Source organism: Stegodyphus dumicola, chromosome X2, assembly GCF_044657685.1.
Source record: "Stegodyphus dumicola isolate Sdum_Otavi_A_Nest chromosome X2, ASM4465768v1".
Lineage (NCBI taxonomy): Eukaryota > Metazoa > Arthropoda > Arachnida > Araneae > Eresidae > Stegodyphus > Stegodyphus dumicola.
The window spans coordinates 26,710,299-26,719,843 of NC_140781.1; the positions used below are offsets into that span (position 1 = coordinate 26,710,299).

Below are 9,545 nucleotides of genomic sequence, written 5' to 3' on the forward strand. Positions count from 1 at the left end.
CCCTTAAAATTACCTATGCTAAATAATGAAATGCATTACACTTGATCCATATTATGTGAATTGTATTGTATACACCATTAACTATTGTATTGTATACACTATTAGCTTAAATACGTGAAGTGTGAAAACTACATTCAAGAGTGATTAAAATTTCAACAAAAAGCAATATGCAAAACTGTCAAGTTAATATTAAGTACTAAAGTGATTACACATACGTAACCTACAAATTTTAACAGCTGAAAATACCTTTCAAAATTTATCAGCTGCAAAGTCATAGCTTTTTGCACTCCATTCAGCAAAACAGTTGTGAAAATAACACTGTGCGCTTAACCTGACGAATTATAATTAGTGGGAGGTAACTGGATTTCAAGCGAATCATAATCTTTAAAACAGAAACAATCGAATGCATTTTGACGATTGTGAACAAACGTGCGATAAAGCATCAGTTGAAAAGAAAGCTGATTGGCGCTTAAAAAATAACGTTCAGCTACGTAACATGTATCATAGCTGAAGTAAGTGTTTATTTCTTTCCAAATTTTTGCGCCATGCATGCGGAAACTCCAAAACACAACTCTTAAAAATACTAGAAAAATAACAAATTTCCGGACGAAACATGTTGCCATGCAATAGGTCGAAATAGAAGATAGACCTATCCCTCAGTAGCTCTCTCTCCACTATCCTAAAATAAATCCCATTTGACATATAGAGGACAAACTAGTGAGCTTAAAAGCGGGTGAAATGGAAGGTTGACTTTTAAATACGAACTTTGTGAGCTTACAGTGAAATGCATCGAAACTGTTAATTTTTTTTTCCAAATATATTAAAGATGGAACTTATTCCTGTTAAAATTACGGGGCTCACCAGCGGCCCAGCGGTAAAGTCGCTGAACACTGGTAGTTCGGTCCGAGGTTCGAATCCCGCGAAAGGGCTGGCTGCATGGGCGTTTTCGTGGTTTTCCCCATGTGTAACGTGTATACGAGCCAGTTTCCCTTAGAAAGTCCTCCACGAAAGGCATCCCTCCCCTTAGGCAGATAGCCCTAGTGTGCTTTGCCATAATTAAATACACCAACCAACACCAACCTGTTAAAATTACTGCACCATAAAGGCGGAGGTTGCTCGCAGTAACTCTCAGTTGCTCTTGTGTGATGACCGACCGACCATAAAGGCGGAATACTTCAAACGTCAAATTTGTTACTTACTAGAAAACTTCACCATTTCCTGGATTCAATAAAATTCTTCAGTGAACGGCAATATGGATTTAAAAATAATCAACAGAACATTAACTAAAAGATCTTCTGCAAACAATAAGCTCAAATAAGGATAAAAATATGCATACAATAGTGATCTCTTTGGACATCCAGGGTTGCCGAATGTCTTTAATATTTTAAAATCTATAAAATGTCCAGCATCAATACGACATCTGATTTGCAGTTAGCTAACAGATCGTCGTGTACAAGTTTCCACAAGCAGTTCGATATCTAAGAAGAACGTCTCAAGAGGCTGCCCGCAGGGCTCCTGCCTGGGACCTCTGCTGTGGAATACATTAGCCAAAACAGCATTTCGTGAATTTGAAGGTCTAGAGGATGTGCACGTGATACTTTATGCTGATGACTTTGCAATTTCTATTGCAGGACGGTCATCAATTGAGACTAAGGGACAGCACTGTATTTTCAACTTCAAAACTGCGCCATTCGACATAAAATGCAAATTTCTGCAGCCGAAGCTAAATCACTCCTAATTGGCAGATGTCAAGCACTAAAGAGAAACTCATGTATTAAAATTTCGGGTCAGTCTATCGATTTTGTAACTAATCGTAAATACTTGGGTATTGTCATAAACAATTGACTTTCGTGGCTTCCGCATCTCAGGCAAAACAAAACTCAATAATAATGGTTGCACAACCAAGCTGGGGAATCCCTGCAGCTTTTCTTAAAACCTGGATGTCCTGTACGGAGCCTCAATCTGTGGGACAAAGCTTATCCAAAAAGAAAGAAAACTTCTTAATGCAATTCAACGTCAGCAACTGCTAATCCTAACAAGAGCTTATCCAACTCTAGGCGTAGAAGTAATCTCGGAAATACCACCCTTTGACTTACTAGTTAAAAGGGAAGCTTGAGACTCCAGAAATTGAAGCTTCTGTGGGGCCATTTATATTCTCCAGAAGAATATACCACACCATTGTTTAAAGACCTATGGCATCCAACAGTTTCCGATATTCCGGATACTGTTCATCTAAAGCATATCATTGGAGCTCACAGTTTAAGATATTCTCTAAAATGGAAAATAGCACGGAAAGTTGGCTTTGCCTAATGGACGATATTCACCTGATATATTCATGCCGAAGAAGATTAGGAGCGGGTAATTCAGTTTACCGAGGCGAATTAGTTGAATTGAGGAAATCAACAATACTAGTCGCAAATTAGTTGCATTGAGGAAAGCAACCAGACTAGTAGCAGCCTTATATGGCAATAAACATTCAGTCTCAATCGTTTCAGATTTTGCCTTTGGCTTAACGGCGCTCTGTAACTTCAAGACCAGAAAAGAGTGTGGTTCGTGAGGTACAGCAAGATTGTTAAATTTTCATTCCTCAAATAGTCTTCATTTTTTCGGGTTCCCACAAACGTGGGAATTCATGGAAATGAAATTGCTGTCCATTTGGTGAAAGAAGCAACTATGTCCAAATTTGCACAAGAGAAGTAAGCCCCACTACCGATACCGCATCTCAAAGCCTCTACATGGCTATCTTTGATGCAGCAGTGGCAAACGAGATGGGAAACAGCTTTAACTGGAAGAAAAGCCTTCAGAACGGTTCCAAAAGTATCGACGAATTTGCAGGGTAAAACGAGTTGGATAGCGAGTTCCTCACTGGACCAATCTATGTGACTGTGGCACTTGGGAGATCCAGAACATTATACCTTTGAATGTCTGGGAAAATAAAAAAATCGACCTCAATAAACCAACTGATTATAAAGCAGGCAAATCTACAACCTTGTAATCGGCGTAGATTTTGCAAAATGCCAATCAATTTCGAGAGCAAAACGTGTCCCCCCCTTCATCAGGAGCAAAAATATTTCTGCAAAAACAAGAAAGCGAATGTCGATCATATTTATATCCTACAGGCTACCAGTGGGAGCACCGATAGCGGCATCTGTCGAGAGAAATAGTAATGAAAAATAAAGGGTCAAGTTAGTAGCATTTTAAAGACATTTGGGAAGACTGGATTGGAATTAAAGTCATTGAATACACTGGATAAATTTTTGTGTATGTGAAAAGCCTCAAGAAAACACAATGCTCTAATAAAACCAGCTTTTTGGATAATTTTAGCAGAACCAAAATCAAAACTGTAATTGAATTTCCAGCTATGATTAGCTATTGAAAATTTGTTAATTTCGCCTCTACGGACGTAAGATTCATGTTCCTTTATGCGAAACTTTAATGCTCTTTTTGTTTTGCCAATATAACTTAAGCCACACTGACACGATATGCTATAAATTCCCCAAGAATTAAAGTCAGAATTGAACTTTAAGAACTTTAAGAACCGAACCTCGGATTTTATTTATAGGCAAGAAAACAACTTGAACATTCAGCTTGTGAAAAATCCGTGCAATATTGTAACTGATAGAAGGATGAAATGGAAGCAAAACAAGGTTATTAATGTTATTTCTAATATCAGAATGTGTTCTTAGATGGCACGAAGAGAACATTCAAACAGCTTTATCAATGACTACTGGAGAAAAATCCTCGGTCAAGGCCAACAGATCTTAATAATTGAGGTCATAAGCAAGAAGAGATTCTGAAGAACAAAGTTTAGAGCTCGAAATACATAATAGTAAAAAGAAGCCATTTTTTGCTTAGCTGGGTGACATGACTTAGCATGAGGAGGTAAACAAACAGAAAAGGGTTTACGGTAAACAGTTGTGCTGAAATTAGATCCATTGCGGATTATAAGAATATCAAGGAAGGGAAGTATATTATCAAATTCAGTCTCAAAAGTGAACTGAATGGCTGGATCAATCGAATATATAACAGATAAAATCTGAGGTAAGTCTTCCTTATCACTCTAAAGAAAAAAAAAGCGAAAGTTTCGTCTACGTAGCGAATCCACAGACGAAAAAATAGTTTTTCAAATAATTTGACCTCAAAATAGTACATGTAAATGTCAGCAAGTACAGGAATGAGGGAATTACCCATAGCTAGTCCTTCAATTTGGTGATAATATTCATTTTGGAAAACAAAGTGAGTCTGACGTATAGAGAATTTAGTGGGGAAAATTAAATCTTCAGTTTCAATATGTGAGAAATGGAATTCTCGAAGTCTAGTTTCAAGGCATTATTTGTGCATCTTCGACTGGAACGTTAGTAAAACAGCGATTTAATATCAAACGAAACCATACTAGAGTGCAAAGGAGAAATATCTTTAAGTTTATCGATGACTTCGAAAGAATTTTTTACGGTGTGAATATTTTTGGAAAGTAAAGGAGAAAATACGAAAATATTTGTCCAAAGGCCGCTCCTAAATTGGAAACTATAGGTCGAAAAGGAATTCCAGTTTTGTGAATATTGGAGAGAGCATAAAATCTTTCACAGTTAGGAATAGGTGGAATGAATGATTTCTTAAGCTGAGTCGAATGTGCATGAGAAGGTTGAACAGCTGTTTTAACGTTTGTGAGGTCAGAAGTTGAGGGATCTTTAGTGAAGGAGCAGTATGGGCCTTCACTTATCAGTTTCGTGGCCCCATTAATGTATGTGTGTTTACCATAATCACAATTTGTCCACCCTTATCAATCTTCGAAATAATAATATCAGGATTAGAAGGAATTCCACGTAAGGCTTTCTTTTCTTTTTGGTTGAGATTCAAAACAAATGAGTTGTTGTTAAAATTCACAATATAAGTAATTAAGTGGCGAATTGTATCTTTTCGTGATTCTGAAATTTTAAAGAATTTAAAAGCTTTTTCAATAGGGGAGACGATTTGAGGAATTGAAGGTATCGATGACTTCGAAAAGTTAAAGTTATATTTTAATACATTCATTTGATCCTCTGAGAGATTCAATTCCTCAAACCTTCAATTCATGAAGTTATTCCTTCAGTTCCTCAATTCCTCATTCAAACCTTCAATTACTCAATTGAAACCTTCAATCAAACCTTCAATTCCTCAAACCTTCCAATCAACCTTCAATTCCAATCAAGCCTTCCAATTCTCAGTTCAACCGGACCTTCAATTTCTCAAATCATCGGTTCTTAAAGTTCTATTTCTGACTTTAATTCTTGGGGAATTTATAGCATATCGTGTCAGTGTGGCTTAAGTTATATTAGCAAAACAAAAAGAGCATTAAATTTTCGCATAAAGGAACATGAATCTTACGTCCGAAGAGGCGAAATTAACAAATTGTTAATAGCTAATCATAGTTGGAAATTCAATCACAGTTTTGATTTTGGTTCTGCTAAAATTATCCAGAAAGCTGGTTCTATTAGGGAATTGCATTTTCTTGAAGCTTTGCATATTAATAAAAATTTATCCCAGTTTAGTCAATGACTTTATTTCCAATCTAGTCTTGTCTAATGTCTTTAAAATGCTACTAACTTAACCCTTCATTTTTCATTACTATTTCTCCCGACAGATGGCACTATCTGTGCTCCCACTGGTCGCTATAAATATGATGAAAGATGAGGATATAAATATGATCGACCTTCGCTTTCTTGCTTTCGGATGTTGACATGACATTATTTAATTAAAAAGTGCCTAAAGTCACTCAGGTGACATATCTTGGCGTCAAATTCAACTCCACGTTTAGCGGACTCTCACGTCACAACAGCCATGGACAAAGCAACAGGTGGGGCAAGAAAACTTAAGAACATGATTATCTCAACATCTACGCTTGATCTTGCCAGGAAACGAAGGATCTATATCTTCATCTTACGCCCAATTCTTACTTATGCATCCTCAGCCTGATGAAGAGCTTCAAAATCTGAATATATCAAGCTTCAGACTTTTTAAAATAACTTTCTTAGAAAAATAGCGGAAGCTCCATGGTTCATTAGAAACACCGACCTACACAAAGACCTAAAACTAGATGACGTCAAAACTTATAGTGGGAAAATAAATAATAACTTTTATACCAAGGCCACCAACACTAACATTGTTAATTATGCAAATAATTTCAGGTACGAACTCCTGGAAGAAGAGTTTAATCTCCGCCCGTATGCTACTCATCATTTTACATACAATATCTAAATAATTGGCATATTCCTTTTCACTATTTCACATTTATTTTATTTTCTCACAGTTTCAATTCTCAAAGGCATGGGCCTAATTTACTTCTAATTTCCCTTACAGAGTTTACCACTCGAAGATCTTCATGCGAGGTTTGCCCTACACAGGGATAATTGAGGTGATGCTAAGAGCACGGTAGATATCGCGCTGAGACCAGCCTAACTGACAAGTATCAAAGTATCAAAGTTCTGCAATGTAATCTGTAATGCTAGAAATTATCACTGCGAATAATGAACGAACGAAGCATGTACTTTTGCACCATGTAATATTTTAATGTAATTTAATAGTATGTAACCTGCAACGCTGGAATCAGAAAATGTTTGCCTAGCATTTTTTTTCGATCGGGATGACATTAATCTGTTAGGCCCCTCAGCCTTAATCCGGATGTCATCTCGGCTTTGCTGTGTGCAGCAGATAAATCTAATTTAGATTGAAGTAGGAGCCAGCCGTCTAGCTGAAATTTGATTCATTCTGATTGTACATACTATTTTATGTTTAAGTAACTTCGCCAAAATCGAGTGTGTGCATGTTCTGTTTATTATAGTTAAAATAAAAAGGCTATCGTAACCTTCGTCAGTAGTTGTCTGTTTTTAAGACAAAGCGAGAATTTACTATCGCGTCTTCAGTAAGGTCTACGTTTTATGCTTTCTAAACGAACAAGACTCTACAGTAAGTACAGGTTGTGTCTTCTGTTCAATTCAAGTTTTAACTTTTATGGATTTTAACACAACATATGTTGCGTTGACATTTTCCAGTGCTTCCTCGTAATTTCCTATTTACAGATAGGTTATATTATAGATTCCTAACTGCGTAATTCTCTCTTAAATGTCTCTCAGGCTGTATGGACTGAGAAGTAAATTATCGCTGCGTCTGAGTAAATACGATAAAATAAAGTTTTCACCTTATACTCAAGGATTTATTTCGATTTCATTTTTTGTTCGTTCCACGTTATTTCTCAATATTTTCTTATAACATTTACAAAATAGATGTTCTTGCTTATTCATAGAATTATCCTACTTTGAGAAAGTTCGTACTGGCATTTTGATAGAGTTATGATTAAATAAACTGCATAAGTTAAGTTTTTAAAATTTTTATATATTTTTAATTTTATAGTTTATTAAACCTGTAGATCATCGAACATGATTTGTACAAAGGTAACTTGCATAAAAAACAGTTTCAGAAATAGGAAAATTATTGCTTTATTTTTGCTTTTAGATCAAGCTGTTTAAGGGCTTAACTTCTAAAATTAGAAAGTTCGCCGTCCTATGGCAAGCCATTACAAACAGTGAGCAAAATCTGATAAATAAAATGCTAATTAATAAAAGAATAACTAAGGAGCATTTTAAATTAAATATAAGTTAATAAAACAATAAATAATGAACAATGAAAATCAAATTAATCTAAAAATACAAGTAAAAATATATTGGAGCCTCGAATCATGAACGCCTCACTTCACAAAAAAAAAAAAAAAAAAAAATCTGAATAAAAAAAAAGCTTCGGAAAACGAGCAGGTGTTTCGAGTTACAAACACAAGTACGCAACGTATAATTTTCAAACGTATTTTGAAGTAGCTTATGCTACATAATTTAACACTCCAGCCTTTTAAAAATATCATAATTAACACTCCAGCCTTTTAAAACTATCAGTTTAATATTTTCCATTGCTTACCTTCCATAGCTTAGCATATCAAACGCTGGCAGCAAGCGACTTGCTGAGATATGACTTCGGCTTGGAATAAATTATGGCTAAATTGGCTGCAGGTAGAGATTTTGAGCACTTTGACTGTTAAGACTTGTAAAACCTAAAACTTTTAAAGACCTATTGTGATCCTACAGGTCTTCAAGTTGAAGAATATGCTTAAAAAGAATTTATTATATATGTAAAAAAAATTCAGGTTGTCTACTTAATGCTTTTATTTCTCTCATAGAAGATTTTTTTCCTCATCGACATGGTTTGAGCATTCATTTTAGCTGTATTATAAATACTACATTCATTTATACCGTTTTCACTATTCTTATACTCACAGCAGCTATTAATAAGTCACTTTCTGACCAACTCCTATTATGTCCTCTTTTAGTCATACCAGATATGGTATATTATACTAATTTGTATTGAAAATGTTACACAAAATATTACGAAGATACCAGATTTTAGGTGACTGCTTGTGTTCCAAATGCAACGTTTATAAATATTTAAAGATATTTCCTTTACCGTTATACTTGAGCTACATATTTATAAAACTATCATAGTAAACTATAACCAGATAAGTTTACTTTCGGCAAATGTGACATTATAGTTTGCTATTTACTTTAAAACAACTTTCGTGGCGTACCACACAAAGATAAGAAATTCATGTATGCTGTCCCCTCACAAGTCGTATTCTTTGAGTTGTTTCGAGGTGTGCGATTACATGCTCTTGCGTTGCCAGGAGATCAATAATACCGCCACTTTATATTTAATCTCGAATTTGGGAAGCCTACCCGACAATGAACCTGCAGCTTCTCTGATATCGCATCCAACTATAACAAATCAGAGAACGTAAAATGCAACTAAGAATTAAAACGGCATGACTAATGTGACTAATTCAGTCTATAAAATGTTCCAAACGGAGTAAGTATTCAGAACTAAGACTCTCCACTAGAGACATTTGTGCCACTCGCAAGATCCTCACAAAATGAGGGCAATAACTTACCTTTAAATAACCACTTCTATGCATGCAATATTAATCATCAGTTGTCAATATCATATTGTTAATTCAACTTCTTGTAAATGCATAATAAACGTGTTTTTAGTTCAGCTTTCAGTTTACGTGTAAACTAACCTAAACACAAGCCAGTCAGCTGTCAGACACTGAAATGGAGTCGCACCAATAGCGCATCAGCTCTAATGGCAGTATCTAATGGCAAGCATTGCATGAATGAAATTTATGTCTATGCATTTTAAATGCCCTATTTTTATGGTGGAAGGTGTTATATAGGTCAAGTTACGATAGTGATACAGCTTTGACTATGGTGCAGTTGAGGCAACACTCTCCTACTCATTGTGATGCAAGTGTGAGAGCTTTACTTTTTCTTTATCTCTTACTTTATTTCAACAGATACTATGTCTTAAAGTAACAGTAATAGTGGTAATGATGGATGACGACAACAATGATGATGATGATGATGATGATGATGATGATCATAATAATATTTACAATAATAACATCAAATACTATTTTCCAAAAAATATACTTTTCCTACAAAATTTAAGTACAAAGCAATTTTTCACTC

General features: G+C 35.3%; 1 protein-coding gene across 3 annotated transcripts in view; it reads right to left on the bottom strand.

Moving 5' to 3' along the window:
• LOC118182946 (TBC domain-containing protein kinase-like protein) overlaps positions 1–596 on the bottom strand; it is a 140,853-nt gene extending 140,257 nt beyond the window's left edge. For 2 of the 3 annotated variants that reach the window (XM_035352329.2, XM_035352328.2), the window contains exon 1: positions 247–596. The gene's annotated coding sequence lies outside the window, so the exon portion shown is untranslated. The remainder of the gene's footprint in view (positions 1–246) is intronic. The other variant, XM_035352327.2, reaches the window with a different exon arrangement.
• Positions 597–9,545: the final 8,949 nt, after the last annotated feature.